Below are 15,773 nucleotides of genomic sequence, written 5' to 3' on the forward strand. Positions count from 1 at the left end.
AGAGCTAGATTAAAAATCGAAAAAGATAAAAAGGGGAGACTCCCAGAGGAATTTAGGAGCACTATGGGGAATTTGGGAGCTAATGGATTTGTGATGCGCAACAGAGAACCTCTCCCAGCCAAGCCAAACCCAATTCTTCCTTAATGTAACCTGTTTCCGCAAACAAATGGAATAAAAGCAAATACTGTACGCCAGAGCGTACAGGCATATTTGTTTTATGCCGCCGTACAAAGTAGATCACCACTCAGCCTACTGATGGTTGTTTTTGTTTGAAAATATGGCCGAAACAACTAATACTATGTGGATAGCTTATTATGTCTATCAATCCTTGTGTTTTCTAGCCGATTTGTCTGTGCTTTGCAGAATGAAAAAAAAAAAAAAAAAAAAGTTTCTGGAAGGAAATAACGTGCACTTTCGTATAAGGCCTTTTAATTCTCCTTTCCTTGAAAGTCTTTATAAATACATTTAAAATATTGAAGAGACATAATAATTCGTGGTACTCGAAGGCCATCATGGTCACCACGTGCCCAAACTGGATTCTTTAACCATCATTTTAGGATAAGTCATTTATATAGGTTGTGTTTTATTGTCATATATGTTGTCATTTATGTTTATTAGTCGTTTATATATATTTTTGTGTGTAAACTGCATGTATTCGTCTAACCGGTTTATCGGGTTGCGAGGTGAAAATATCTTTTTCTAGGAGGAAACTCCCTCAATCACCGTTTGAGACTGGATAATTCACCGTCCATCGAAAAGTCCTGCCAAATGTTCACTTGATCAAGGTTCCAAAGGCATGAAACTAAAACCGAACCAAATGGTACAATGTCAGTATAGCCCGATAGCGTATAATCCTGCTGCTCCTTGTTCTACTACTTATTTTTGGAAGCGAATCCAAATACTTATCCACATATTTTATGAAATTCATTCGAAGTTCATAAAAGTTTATGGGCACACTCTTCTCCTTCGCTTTTCGACAATTAAGAAATGGACTGCCAAATTTAAACGTGGCAGTACCAGCCTTGAAGATGATCCACGTGAACGACGTCCAAAAAGTGTAACAACACCAGAAATCATTGATCAAGTGCACGATATGGTATTGGATGACCGGAGAGTCAAAGTACGTGAAATTGCTGAGACAAGATAGGTGCCGCGCTTGCTCACAGCAGATCAAAAACGCACTCGCATGAAAATATCTGAACAGTGCTTGGAGCGTTTTAACAAGAATAAAACTGATTTTGTGCGTCGATTTATTTATTACTATGGATGAGACTTTGATTCACCATTACACACCAGAATCCAAACGGCAGTCAAAACAGTGGACAGAAGCCGGTTGTTCAGCTCCAAAGAAGACAAATTCATGCCATCGGTGTTTTGGGGATTCTGAAGGTTTATTAATTATCTTGAAAAGGGTAAAACAATAACCCGTGAATATCATTCATCTTTTAACAAGATTAGGCGAAAAGTTTGCGAGAAAAGACCCGGTTTGCAGAAGATAAAAAATCATCCTTCATCAGGGCAATGCACCTGCCCACAAAAGTGTTTTGGCAATAGAAAAATTAAGGGATCTGCACTATGAATTGTTGGAACATCCACCCTATCCCCCAGATTTGGCTCCCTTTGACCTCTGTCTCTTTCCAAAACTAAAAATCTTCCTTGCTGGTCAGCGTTTTTCTTCGAATCAAGAGGTGATTGCAGCTGTAGAGGGGTATTTTGCAATCTTACTGAAAACCACTACAGGAACGGATAATGGCGCTGGAACATCGCTGGAATAAATGTCTTTGTCTTAATTATGTTGAAAAATAAAAATAATTTTGAAATTATAAATTCGTTTTTTCATTGTTAGGCCGAGAACCTTTCAGACCACCCACGTATATTAGTATCATGCCTTCACTGTTAGATATCTTTCTCAAATGTTCCGGTTTCATGAAAAAAAATATTATGTCCGTAGTGGTAATTAATCTAAAAGTGATAACGATTACCTACTTGAATAGTTAAGGAAGAAGCATATAATGAATGCATTTCTGAAACTTAATGAAAGATCGTAATTAAATGACGTCATGCTTTTGGGGAAATTTTCAGAATCTTTCCCATCGTCTATGTCTCGTCACAAACTGAAAAAGAAAAAAGGAAAATGTCTTTAAAACTCTGGAATTACTTCTTTTTATAACTTCGGCAGTGGATATAATAATACCAATACTATACGATTTTGAAATACTAAGAATAAGGGCGTCTGTTTGTATTCAGCAATACCTAATAAACATAAAAGATTCAAATTTTTTTATATATATATGTTTGAAAGTTTTCAAATTATGTTTAAGATTTAGAGATATTTTAAAGTGTTGTGTTTTCGGTCTTAAAAGTTCAAAATTTGTTAAGAAAATGCTTTTTCATTGGATTTCTTTGTAATGTGACACCATTCTTGAAATACCATCTTTCTACTCCCCGTCATAGTGAAACAGATTTCGTGAATCTCATTCCCAAGAAGGAATTAAGGATGACATTTAAGTCTATGATTCAGGGATGACACTAAACAGAGAACTTACTACAACGTTGCAAAATCCTTTCCGATAGGCTGGGAGAAAAGCTCGGAACTGACTTGCGTCCAATAAAGGCTGCAAGGATTTCACAGGCTCTAATGTCAAAGAGCTCAAAAACGTGCTGTGGGGAGGAGAGAAATGGGGAAATAATACCTATGCCAATGCCCCACGTTTATTTCAAATCAGATGACTAGTTTTCATAACAAAGAATACATCTATTATACATGCAGTGAGAATGAAACTCTCTTGATATGGAGTGGGCTTCCCTATTCTTAGAAAAAGTGATTGTCGAGTTATAAAAACATGAACAAATAAAAGGTATGCACGCATACGAGCACGAACACGACTATGAATAAAGAGTCCACTTAAATAGAATACGTACGAGGACACAACATTTTGTCTCAGTGACACAGTAAGGCAGAATGAATTCTATATATCATTAATTAATAACAATTCAATAACAAACAATCACAAGATTAAAACACCAATCAATTATCAATATATTTTCGAAATCTTTCGGTCTTTTGATCCTTCCCTGATAAAATTAAATTATTTCTCTTCAATAAAAAGGAGGGCGATGGGTCGATATGACAGGTCGATACTTTTCTGATTACAAATCGATTATTATTTCTACGAATCGAGAATTCTTAATGACAGAGTACACACACACACACAAAAAAAACTTTTGATATCGTGCGAGGCATTGAGGTGCACCGTCATCAAGAACACTGAAGCCAATATGTTGTCTGCTCAACAACGTTGCTATTTTAGCTGGAATAGAGCCATTGAAAAGGTAAAGCAACCATTAACAGCTTAATGGTCTCCACTGTTTAATAACAGTGGATATTCGATTACGGATTATTTTCCGACCAAGAAACCAAAACAAATATTGGCATACTAAGGATTCCGTTTTTTATTTATTTATTATTATTTTTTTAACATAAGCAATAACATAGTTTGTTTTACAGTCCACTACATATATAATACGGTTAGTTGTGTTACGCTAGTAAGTTGGCCACTGCTAAAGAGCTATAATCGATTTTTTAAAGTGAGCGAGAGAGAGAGAGAGAGAGAGAGAGAAAACATTAAATAATAGTCTAGTCATAACATTTAGCTTTAAGAGTGCATGCAGAAAATTGAAAGTATATATTTAACTGATGTAAGATAATGCCGTTATCTATTTTAGCAAAATTATAAACAGCTTTAAAACAATGCATACAAGTGCACTTTATTGCATGTTGCTCGAATGCTTATGAATGAACAAGTAACAAGCATTTAAAAAAACACTTTTTTGTGTGGATTGCCATTCTTGAAACCCAGCTTTTTAAGGTAAATATTTATAACACCATGCATGTGGGAAATAAATATAAAATTAAAAATTAAGCTAATAATGAACATAAGAATAAAAGCAAAGACGAAAAATATTATTTTTAAGTGCAGTATCTGTCTGTTTAGTTGTTAAATTGAACTGAGTTCAATTTAAACATGGAAGTTCGTATGAAAGAGCTATTCGAAACAAAGATATCTTCCATTTCTTAACTACAGTTTTAAAACTATTTTGTCCATCCTATTTTGACAGGTTATAAATTAGTCTGTAAATAACTATAAATAACTATCCGCTTGAACTTCTACTGCTTTTTTCCAGGTGTGTTTGATTCCATCCAATAGAAATCAGAAGTTATTTTACTCAGTGATTTGTACTGATAATCGTAAATTTGGTCAATTATCTTAAGAAAGTTTGCTGCGAATCAAACTGCATTATAAAATGGTTCTTAGAAGCATGTGTTTCCTTTTGTACTTTGTTCAGATGACTATTACTGAGGTGTTTGTTATTTCACTTTTCTGTTTCCCAATTAAACGCTATAGGAGTGTTCTTTAATATTTTCGAACTCAGTCATGAGATACGCATGCAAACCAGTTCTCTTCCGTCCAACCATAGATCCTCACAATGGGTAACGTGCCGCGCCTGGAGTATGATGTCGCATGGTTTCTATGAGACAAAGCGACACACGTAAACAGATATACGTCGTGGCTGCTATGCCAACTGCTCAGTGAGAGAGTGACAGTGGCAAATACATATTTCTCGTGCTATCCGCAGGGTATCGAATAATGTATGAGGGTCTAGGGTTATAGGAGCATTTTGGGCTGAAAGAATATACACATTGTTTGAGGTAAGACGTAGCATTAAATCATCAGCATTACAAATTGTTGAATGTTTGGTCATATTTTATTTTTTGCTTTAAAAAATAATAAAAAATCAGTGTATACTGAGATCAATTTGTACTATGAAGCCACCTATCCCTGTGTTAATTATTAAAGCTCGCATATTGGTAAAAGTGATCGGTAGTACATAAATATGTTTAAGTTTCAAGTATTTATTGATTCTAAAACATCTTGTGTTTTTGCAAGATGTTATAATGCAATATCTATTTTAGACATTACCTCATACAACATGCATGATGTCCATTTTTGTTCTATTGGAAAGGTCGCCCAAGCTAAACAGATATATTGAATTTTTTAGACATTCGCTGATGTCCTATAAGTTATATTATATAAAGCAAATCGGTATTTCCTATGTTTTATGCATGGTAAGTGACGAATATATTGCTTTGCTGATATGGTTGGAAACAGACAGATGGTTGAACCTCGAGATATTTTTCATAGCTGTCATCTATACTTCTCTGAAACGCGAAAACACACGTACAGTATTTTAGGCTTAGCGATACGTGCTGCTATAGAATTCAAATAAGTAGGCATGCGATAGGGAAAGACCGATAGATATACTTTGCAGCAAACTTCCGATTATCCTCAATAAGGAGGATCCGAAAATCGAGAATCAAATCCAATGAAATACAGAATATGCAGTATGCAAGTATTCCTCAATTTTCTCGTATTATTAAATAAATGCTGAAAAAGAATTTACTGCAGCGATCCACTTGTATCATTTTCTGCAGAGATCTACTTTTCATTTTCTATTCATATATAGGGGTATTTCTTAATCTTATGAATCGTTTCGCCATTCACAGAACGCGTTTGGAGGCCCACGTACTTATTACATACTTATGACATAACATCAGTCCTACAAAAAACAGTTACAAATTCATTCTGAGTCGCAAACTTTCTTTTTTTTTTTATAGAATTAGCTCTTGCATTCTCAAATACTACGCGAATCTTTTTTTGTTTTTATTTTTGCAACATTGATAACGATAATATTTCTCATCTTGAACAATTAAGTAATTTACTGTATTAAAATAAATTACTCAAATTAGCTACATGGAATTTTGATTATGAAAAACCATATATTCAGCCTGTGTAGAAAAGGTAAAAAATAAAATATATGTTTAGTTGCTGCATGTTGAAGATAAGCGAGAATTTTTGATGGAGATGCGACTTTTTCTAAGAGAAATTAGCAGAACTGCCTAATTAATGAGCTTTTATTAAGAATGTTATTAAAAAGTAACATAAACTACATCGTGATAAACTCTGTAGACTAAAAACAGTTTTTAACTAATATACCTGCTCTACAGTTTCCAGTGTGCTTAATTAATACTTATGCCAAATTACTATCAAAATCATCATGCAGTGATACTTATAATCAGTGGGCTCGTGGCTTGAAATCGTGGGGGTGCTGCATCTTTCGAAATATACATACGCACTGTAAAGTACATTGTATACGGGTTTGGATAAAATATCAAAATTATGGTAAAAATTTAAAAAAAAAATTAAACATGAAAAAATATTGTTTATTATCGATAAAATTATACAATTTGGTATAATTCAAAATTGCTTAAAAATAAAATATATTCTTCTTGCTTTGTTTCATGAAAAAATATTGTTTATTATCGATAAAATTATACAGTTCAGTATAATTCAAATTTATTTTAAAATAAAATCCATTATCATAACCCCAATAATGTTCTAAAATAAAAACTATAACAAATGTCGTCTTTAATTGTAATGCCCAAATATTTAAAGAGACAGAGTAAACACGACAAGCACTACGAACACTCTACTATTGGCGCAAACTGCATATAAACAACGGCGGAACTGCGCGACGGGCAGTGCCGCATTACGCTAATAGCTCGCATCCAGAGCCTGCGGAAGCGGGCATACAGAGCATGCTGTGCATGCGGGCGCTGCTACGAAGGGGGCGCCAGGGCACGGGTCATAAGTTCATTTTTAAGAAACAAAATTTTTATCATAAAAACAAAAAATTCTTAGAATGATCAATATTAAAATACGTGTAAATAAGGTCGGATACACCGAATAAAAATTTTTAAAAAATTGTATATTGCCGGCTGTTTACAATTTTGCAGCGAGAGCAGGCTAAATGCTCTCGCTGCCTCCAGAATCTAAAGTGAAACGGTGAACGGTTTTTATACGCAGAAACGAATTTTCGTACAAAACATTTGTTGCTACGTAACCAGTCATATGGTACTGTAAAAACTCGATTGTAGCTTAAATATTCCAAAGCACATTACATTCGATTGTTTACTTAGGTTAAGTCCCATGTGAATATTGTAAAAATAAACTTTGTTTGTTTCTGTATAGTTTGTTTTAGATGTTATTGTAAATAACACTCTGGAAGTTAACTGTATATACTGCTTTAATAAGAATATGTTAGAGTGCTAAAAACAAAGGCAATGTTTATATCGCCGAACTGCATGTAATAGATCTACATGGCGGCATTTGAAAGATTGTTATTAAAATTTGTTTGTATGAGAAAGGCTTGCAGGCTCTAAGTGTAAACATCTGCTAAGTCAGTCAGAAAGGTTCAATCAACTTTCCGATGGCTGGCAACTTACAATTAAAAGAAAGCGGAGGAGAACAAAAGGCCTGCCGAACTTGAAACTTAAGATGAAAGAATCATACTGATTCATTGGGGGTTGCCAAACTTCATGCAAGGGCTCAGAGGAGGTATAATAAAAAGGGACTGAAGCAAACAGAAGGGGCTGCACAGATCCAGAGATTGTTGCAGAAGTAGAGGGGGCCCGGTTCCAGAGACGTCCACAGAGAGACAGGAGAGGCTGCCCGGTTCCAGACGCTGTCAAAGAGGAGGCAGCTCGGTTCCAGACATTGCTAAAGCTGCCCGGTCCCAGACGTTGCCGAAGAGAGACAGAGCTGCTCGGTTCCAGACATTGTCAGAGAGCATCCCAGATCCAGACGTTGGTTGAGAGAGGAGTTTTCCGCTTGCAGAAAGAGCTTCTTGGTTTGAAACGTCGCTAGAGAGAAACGACTTCTAGGCCACAGACAGGGTTTTCAAATTGCCGAAAGGAGAAGTCCCAAACGCCGTAGAAGAGAAAAGTTTCCAGTCCAGAGGGATCCTGATTGACAGTTGACAACAGTTTCATTTTTCTTGGAGGCGGCATTTTCAGTTTCTTAGAGGTGGCAATTCAAGCTACTTGAGACGGCAGTCGTCCAGGCATTTTCGGCCAGCCCAAGTAGAGGAGACAAGGCGAGGCAAATTTCCCGAAGTACTTTCGCTCGTAAGGTTTTCTTTTCGCCGTGGAGAATAACATTTTTCCGGAACTGTACGAGTCCCACTACATTCCCAATTGATATAGCCGAAGCCAATATTCCAGATGAAGATCTGAGATGAAAGAATTGCCATAGAACTTTAGTGAAAGACTTTTGACTAATTGTGAGATACAGAGCCTTTGTAAGTTCAAAACCTTTATATAATTCCTCTTATAGTTGTATTAGAAAGACTTTTAAGATATATGTTTAATGTTTAATAAGGTTAAGAAGTGTCCTTAAGAGAATCAATTGGCATGTTAGAAGTTGATATCAAATTTGTAAAGATAACTTAACAGAGAGATTTAGGTAACCTCTTTGCGAGTAAGCTTGGAATTTAATAAGTAAAATTTGTCAACTGAGAGTAGATAACGTTTTGTGTTAAAGAAAGTAATTTAAAGTTGAAGAAAAAAAGGTTCCAAATTTTGCTAAAGAGTTTTTATAGAAGGACAGAGAAAGCAATCTCCCTAATATGTTTTAATATGGATTTATTTACATTTCACAGTAATGTAAATAAATGTTATTTGACTTTCTTGTAAACATAGCAAGTAATAATATAAACAAGAGAGATTATGAGAGAGAGAGAAAGCGCGCACAGCTACATTAGAATAACGGAGAATAAAGTATAAAGTATAAAGTAAAATAAAGTATAAAGTAAAGTAATTACAAGTATACAAAGTTAAAATAATAATAAAATTTTACAATGTCGCAGTAATGACAGGATAGCAACAGTAGATTTATAATAGTACGCATCTCAATAGGCTACTGACAGTAGCGCAGTACGGACTATTGTTTCGTCTCTGTGTCGTGTTGTGTAATAATTTCTTGTGGGTATAAAATAGAAATGGAATCAAAAATTTAAAAAAAAGTTATCCAGTGCACAAAATCGTAAGCATCATGCTGCGAAAGAAGCAGATATTAAGAAACAAACTAGGACTCTTAATAAATTTGTTAAAATATTAAAATATTCTGATGCAGATTGTAACGAACTCGATACATCAGAAATCACAGTTGACGAACCGTGCACATCATCCAGTTTGAATGAAAGTACTATTACAACTGTTGAACAAGATAACAAGACGCAGGATTTAAGTGAGAAACAGTTAGGAGAAGATTTAGTTGTAGTTGACCACGAAACTAACACATTGTTAGTCTCTGTAAATTTAGAAGATCCAGGTGAATGGGGAAATAGTGATGAAAAATTATGAGTTGTTTTAATTGAAATGGGGCCTGTTCAAAAGAAAAATATAATATATCCCAGAGATACATATCGTAAATTTGGCGACATGTATTATAATAGAAAAATGGAAAATGGGGAGCTCGTGCAAAGAACATGGCTCATTTATTCCGAAACTTTAAATTCTGTTTTTTGCTTTTGTTGCAAACTTTTCGCACCTACTGAATCAAGTAGTCTTGCAGAAGGTTATAACGATTGGAGAAATGTAAGTACAACTTTACATAGACATGAGACTAGTTTAGCTCACATAAAAAATTTCTTAAAATGGAAGGAACTTGATAAACATTTAAAAAACAAAACTATTATTTATTGCCAGACTCAAAGCATGTATGAAATGGAAAAGAAACATTGGACGAGTGTTTTAGAACGCTTGATTGAAATTATAAAATTCCTTGGTAGCCAAAATTTAGCTTTTCGCGGATCATCTGATAAATTATATGAAAGGAATAACGGCAATTTTTTAAAATTAGTCGAACTGTTTGCGAAGTTTGATCTCGTTATGGAAAATCATGTTGAAAGGGCCCTACAAGGAAACAATAGAGTACACTATTTGAGTAAAGACAGTCAAAATGAAATATTGGAAACTTTAAGTAATGCAATCAGGGATACAATTTTATTATCAATTTGAAAATCTAAATATTATTCCATAATTTTAGACTGCACACCTGATGCAAATAAAACAGAACAAATGACCATTATTATTCGCTTTGTTTCCTGTGACAATGGAATTGTCAAGATCAGGGAAAACTTTTTAGGTTTTGCAGATATACCAGATTCCACAGGACGAGGTTTATGTGCAACAATAATGGAACAACTGGAAAAATGGAACATTCCCATTGAAGACATGCGAGGTCAAGGGTATGACAATGGGGCAAATATGAAAGGAAAAAAATATGGGCTTCAAAATTTGCTTTTGAACAATAATCCTCGAGTTTTTTACGTGCCATGTGCTGCTCATACTCTAAATTTAATTATTAACGATGCAGTCAAAGTGAATGCAGACACAATTAGTTCCTTTGCAATTATTCAAGAAATATATAATTTCTTTTTGTTCTCTTACAAACGTTGGGCAATCCTTTTAAAGTTCGTAAAAAATTTAACATTGAAACAGCCATCAGAAACGCGATGGGAAAGTAAAATTAATGCAACCGCCCTCTACGATTTCAGTTAGGAGAAATTTACGATGCACTTTTTGAAATTTTAAATAATGAAAATTTTAATAAAGAAACTCAGCATGAAGCGCAAACATTATGTGCTAAAATGAAGGATACAAATTCATTTTTTGTTCTCTTATAATTTGGCATGATTTACTTAACAGAATAAAGCCTGTGAGAAAATGCTTCAAGACAAAAATATGAACATTACACTTGCTTTAGAATCTATCGAAAACTTAAAAATATTCTTACAAGAGTATCGATCAGATACAAATTTTAAAGAAATTCTAAAAACGGCAAAAGAACTGAGTGAAGAGGTGGATGGAGAACAAGAATTTAAAACCGGTACAGAAGTTCGACGACGAAAGAAGACACGACAATTTGACTACGAGCATCATGACGAAACGCCACAATCGCCAGAAGATAAATTTAGAGTGAATGTGTTTTATACACTTCTAGACGTTGCAATGTGTTCGTTAATAGAATGTTTTGAACAACTAAAAACATATTATGATAATTTCAATTTATTGTATAGATTATTACAAATTAATAACGAAGATTTACGAAAAAATTGTGACGATTTAGAGATTCTCTTGATGGACGGCGACAATAAAGACGTAAATGCAATAGAACTATATGACGAGTTATGTGCTTTCCGGGATATTTTTCGAAAGGATAATTTAAATATTTAAAACCCTTTCGATATTCTTAATTTTATTGGGGCCAATAATTTATCTTTCCCTAACTTTTCAATTGCTTTAAGAATACTATTAATCTTACCTGTTAGTGTAGCGAGCGGTAAACGTTCCTTTTCCAAGTTGATGATTAAAACCTACTTGAGAACAAGTATTCACAAAAAAGGCTTGTTAGTTTGGCGTTAAGACTTCTAATTTGGTGAATATGAAATCAAGAACCCTAAAATTTTAATAAAAAAATTTCAAGTATTTTTATGTAATTTAATTTATTTTCTGTTATTCTGTAAAGGTTTTATTTTTTTTCTTATTTTCTCATCTATCTTGAGTTTCTTTTATTTTCCTAAAAGATAGTTCCACTTATAAAAATTATTAAAAAATTTTTACAACTTACTAAGAATTTAGTAAAATGCAAGAATTTTTTATACTTTAGTTGAAATAAATGTTCACTTTAATTAAAATTCATTTTAATTTTGTTAGCGATTCGAGTCGGTGAGAAGGCTATAATCCTGTATCATTATATTCAACGATTAAAGTGAAGTGGCTTTATCAAAATTTGCTTTGACTTTTGAGAATAACTTTTATGAATTTTTGGAATATTCGGGTTTTTAATGATTATCCTGCCTAGTCAACGCCCCCGGTTCGTTACATTTAGCGAACCAACGTGTGGCTGTTCTGTCAAAATTTATTTAAGAAATTTCAAATAATTTAAATTTTTATTATCGTAAAAGAACCACACATGCCTGGATCGTTACAGGGGCGCTTAGACAGAGGGCGCGAGAAGAGCCGGCGCAAAGACCCTAGCGCCGGCTCTTCTCGCATCTCACTATGACGTATATGTTTGCGCGCGTAGCAATACGAGACTGTGGAAAACACAGTGCCGCTAGCGTCCTTCGTCCTCCTAAGTGCTATAAGATGGATTTTTTTTTTTTTTTTACAAAATAAGATAATTGTATAGGATTGTTGATGATAAAATTAAATATTACAAGCAAATATAAATAAATTAATAAACATATTTATATATCGAGAAAAATTGGGGATGCTGCAGTTCCGCAGTGCCTATGCACGAACCGCCCCTGCTTATAATATTTTTTTTAGATTTATTTAAGTGTGCAAAACAAAATAAACTGAAAAAAAATACAATATGCAAAACATGAAAAATTTAAAATGCATATTTCTAAAATAACATATGTGAATATACTCATTTATTGTTTAAACTATATCACTTCTGAGATAGCTATTATATAGCTTGTGATTTGTTGATTCAAGGCCAACAAACACTTCGTATCTTTGGATATAATTTGTTTCTAATCGGTAGCGAGTTCCTCCAGATAAAGATACAGTTGAGAAACCTAAAATATTATCATTTTTAAAGTCGTTAACTAAATATGTTGAACTCATTAGTTTATTATTATTTATTATACATGCTTACTATATACAAAAATATGCATTGTGGTTGCATAGCATGTAGGAAGTAAGAGAAAGAATGATCATGGAAAGATCACTTTACTCAGTGCTGATGGAAGGAAAGTGACAGAAGCAGAAGAAATAGTTCAGTTACTAAGTGATCACTTTGTAAAGGTATATCATCCGGGTGGTGACTTTGCAATTATTGAGGTGAGAGAATCTGATGTGAGCATTGAGGTAGATGAACCAGGGGTTTTCAGTATATTGAAAAATATCAGAGTGAATACAGCAGTGGGCCTGGACGGTATGTCTGCTCGTTTGCTACGAGAATGTGCAAGTGAACTGACAGCACCTCTGACGAAGTTTCTTCATCTAAGTCTGAGTTCTGGCAAGATTTCAAGGGACTGGAAAGCGGGTAAGATAATTCCATTACATAAAGGTGTCTCCAAGAAGGAAGTAGGAAATTACAGACCAATTAGTATCTCCGGAGTGATGGTTAAAGTATTGGAAAAGTTGGTTAAAAGTAAAATTCAGGAATGGGTGGATAGGAATATGATACTTTAGAGGGGGAAGATTTGTAAAAGGTTGGTAATTTATTACCTACCTTTTATTACCTCAGTAATTTATTCACATTTTATAATAAGGTAACAGCAGAATTGGATAAGGGAAATGGATAGAAACGGTGATGGTGGATAGAGATTTGAAATTCAGAGAAAATATTGCAATAGTTGGTAAAATAGCTCAGAGGATTACCTGGATGCTGAAGAGCACATTGGCGAGTAAAGATAAGGTGGTTATTATCTCTCTTTATACGACTATGATTCGGCCACATGTTGAATATTGTGCACAGATTTGGTCATCTGTGTTTCTTGAGGATCAGAAGGTGGTGAAGAAGATTCAGACACGAGTGACCAAGCTGGTGACAAGTCTGTGAAACGCTCCTTATGTGGGTAGATTAAGAGTATGTGGGCTGCAGAGTTTAGCTAACACGCGGAGGAGGATACGACAGAAATCTATAAGTTACTAAAGGGAATACTATAAGATTGACACACAAGAAATTTTTCAATACATGTGGAGTAGGGGGAAAACAAAATGTTACACTTGGAAGCTATCTAAGAGTGTGGGTAGTAAGGGTGCACTAATTCGGTTTTTTTACTTGGAGAGAGGTAAATGAGTGGAATAGACTGCCAGAAGTGGTTGTGAACGCCCCAACTGTGAATAGGTTTAAGGAGATGTATAATAGGTATTGTGTTAATGGATAGAGTGGGTCTCTCATGCGATGAGTCTTTTGACTCAATGGAGTACCAATAATAATAATAATAATAATAATAATAATAATAATAATAATAATAATAATAATAATAATAATTGAATGTAGTAATTAAATATCATTATTTGGTATAAAAAGCTAAACGAGTCTTATTTCAAAAATGACCCATTGACTAATTCCTAAGTTTAAGACTAGGAAAAGGCACTACCATAGGTTACTTTTAAAAGTGAAAAATTTAAAACAAAAGAAACGTAATTATGGCCACTTTTGTACAAAGTGCAAACAAACCTAAAGACTTGCTGTTATTTATTCATTTTAGCCCAGATTTGTTGTTTTCAGTGGGATGCGAAAATAGGAAACATAAAACATAGAGAAACTGATTTATTATAGCAACATTTGCTTGTGCAATCTGTCCCACTTTGGGAGGGAGGCTTGTTGAAAGACCACTGCCATCTCACTAATGTATTAGAGGTCTGAAATGGCATGACAAAAAGTCCATATTTGGTCTCTTAGAGCTGGATTTCCAGCTTATGTAAACCTTATATGTATAAAGTCATACTAAATGTTCTAAGTTGCCAACCTTTAAATGGTGGGATTAACATAAAAATACGTTTCACTAAGTGCTCTTCACTGTTTCTAATATCATATATTAATACAAATACTCTAATTGAGTAGTGTATAATCCTTTTGCACCTGCAGAGCCACATTCGAAGCATCAGTATCCAGTTCATAACGATAATCGATATAACAAATTATATTTGTGGACAACTGATACAGACATCATCTCTACAATCTCTTGCTCTCTTGTTTTTCGAAGTATGCCTCTTTAGTTGAAGCACTATACAACACAAACGAGGTAATAAAAGCAACTCTTGAACGATGTTTTTTTTCCCCAAAAATACTCATAACTGACTATTGCTAATATAATTTCTTTCGTTTCGATTTACTCAATTTGAACAACCGGTGCCCAAAGGCAACATAAGCAAATTGAAGAAGATTTTTTTTAATACAAAGAAAGATAATAAAAAGCTGGAATATGAAATTGATGTTTAGGGAGAAACCTTGTGAAACTTCGTTTTTCTTTGCTCTAGTTCATCATTTTTTATCAGCATAAAGAAACTTAATACTCTTAGAATGCCTATTGCATACTTTGAGTTCTTGAATACTTCATTAGATATAACAACCTAATATCAAACTTCTAAATGTGATATGATTATTCACAACTTCAAATCAGAGAATTGTTAAAATTTGCGATTTCTAAACTTCCAGCCCTTTGGTATATTTTTCGCTTTTTGTATTTTGCTTTATAAACATCTTCCCCTCATTAGCAGCAAGTTTTATCGTCTCGCATCGCTGATTTCTAATTTATTTCTGAAGGGTCAATATACTGAAATGATCCTGAAAAATTATGCTTTGCATTTTTAGAATCTTCAGCTATCAATAACTGAAATATGATATGCATTCTTTCTGAGAGAAGAATTTTCTATCGTTTTCATAATATATCCAAAGTAAAATTAAATGGTAATACATGGCTATATCCGAAACTGGATAAAATTAGATGAGTGAATATATGTTTGGGATTAATGCACATACAAAAAGCTATAACTACAACTAAAAGTAAGATAAGAAGAATATAGGCCGTCAGAAGATGCATACCTTTACTACAATGACCGAACATAACATAACATAACATAACACACACACACACACACACACACACACACACACACACACACACACACACACACACACACACACACACACACACACACACACACACACACACACACACACACACACACACACTTTGCACATGAATTACTGTAACGTCTCATGAATAAACGTAAACAGAATGATCAAGGGGAGAGAGGGGAAAGAGAGAGAGAGAGAGAGAGATTAAACTTGGTTCTAAACAAAAAGAAAAGATCATTTAGAACATGAAGGATAATGTGAAACTCT

At 34.0% G+C, this 15,773-nt stretch overlaps 1 protein-coding gene across 2 annotated transcripts in view; it reads left to right on the top strand.

Annotated features, from left to right (window-relative positions):
• The first annotated feature begins 3,763 nt into the window (after positions 1 to 3,763).
• The window catches only part of LOC150095272 (acid-sensing ion channel 2-like), an 83,885-nt gene continuing 71,875 nt past the window's right edge, over positions 3,764 to 15,773 (top strand). Inside the window, exon 1 of one of the 2 annotated variants that reach the window (XM_090410209.1) lies at positions 3,764 to 3,869. The gene's annotated coding sequence lies outside the window, so the exon portion shown is untranslated. Of the gene's footprint in view, positions 3,870 to 7,190; positions 8,200 to 15,773 lie in introns of those variants that run through there. The other variant, XM_090410208.1, reaches the window with a different exon arrangement.

This window comes from Typopeltis vanoorti, chromosome 20 (assembly GCF_054136105.1).
Source record: "Typopeltis vanoorti isolate ZY-2024b chromosome 20, IOZ_Tvanoo_1.0, whole genome shotgun sequence".
In the NCBI taxonomy this organism is placed as follows: domain Eukaryota; kingdom Metazoa; phylum Arthropoda; class Arachnida; order Uropygi; family Thelyphonidae; genus Typopeltis; species Typopeltis vanoorti.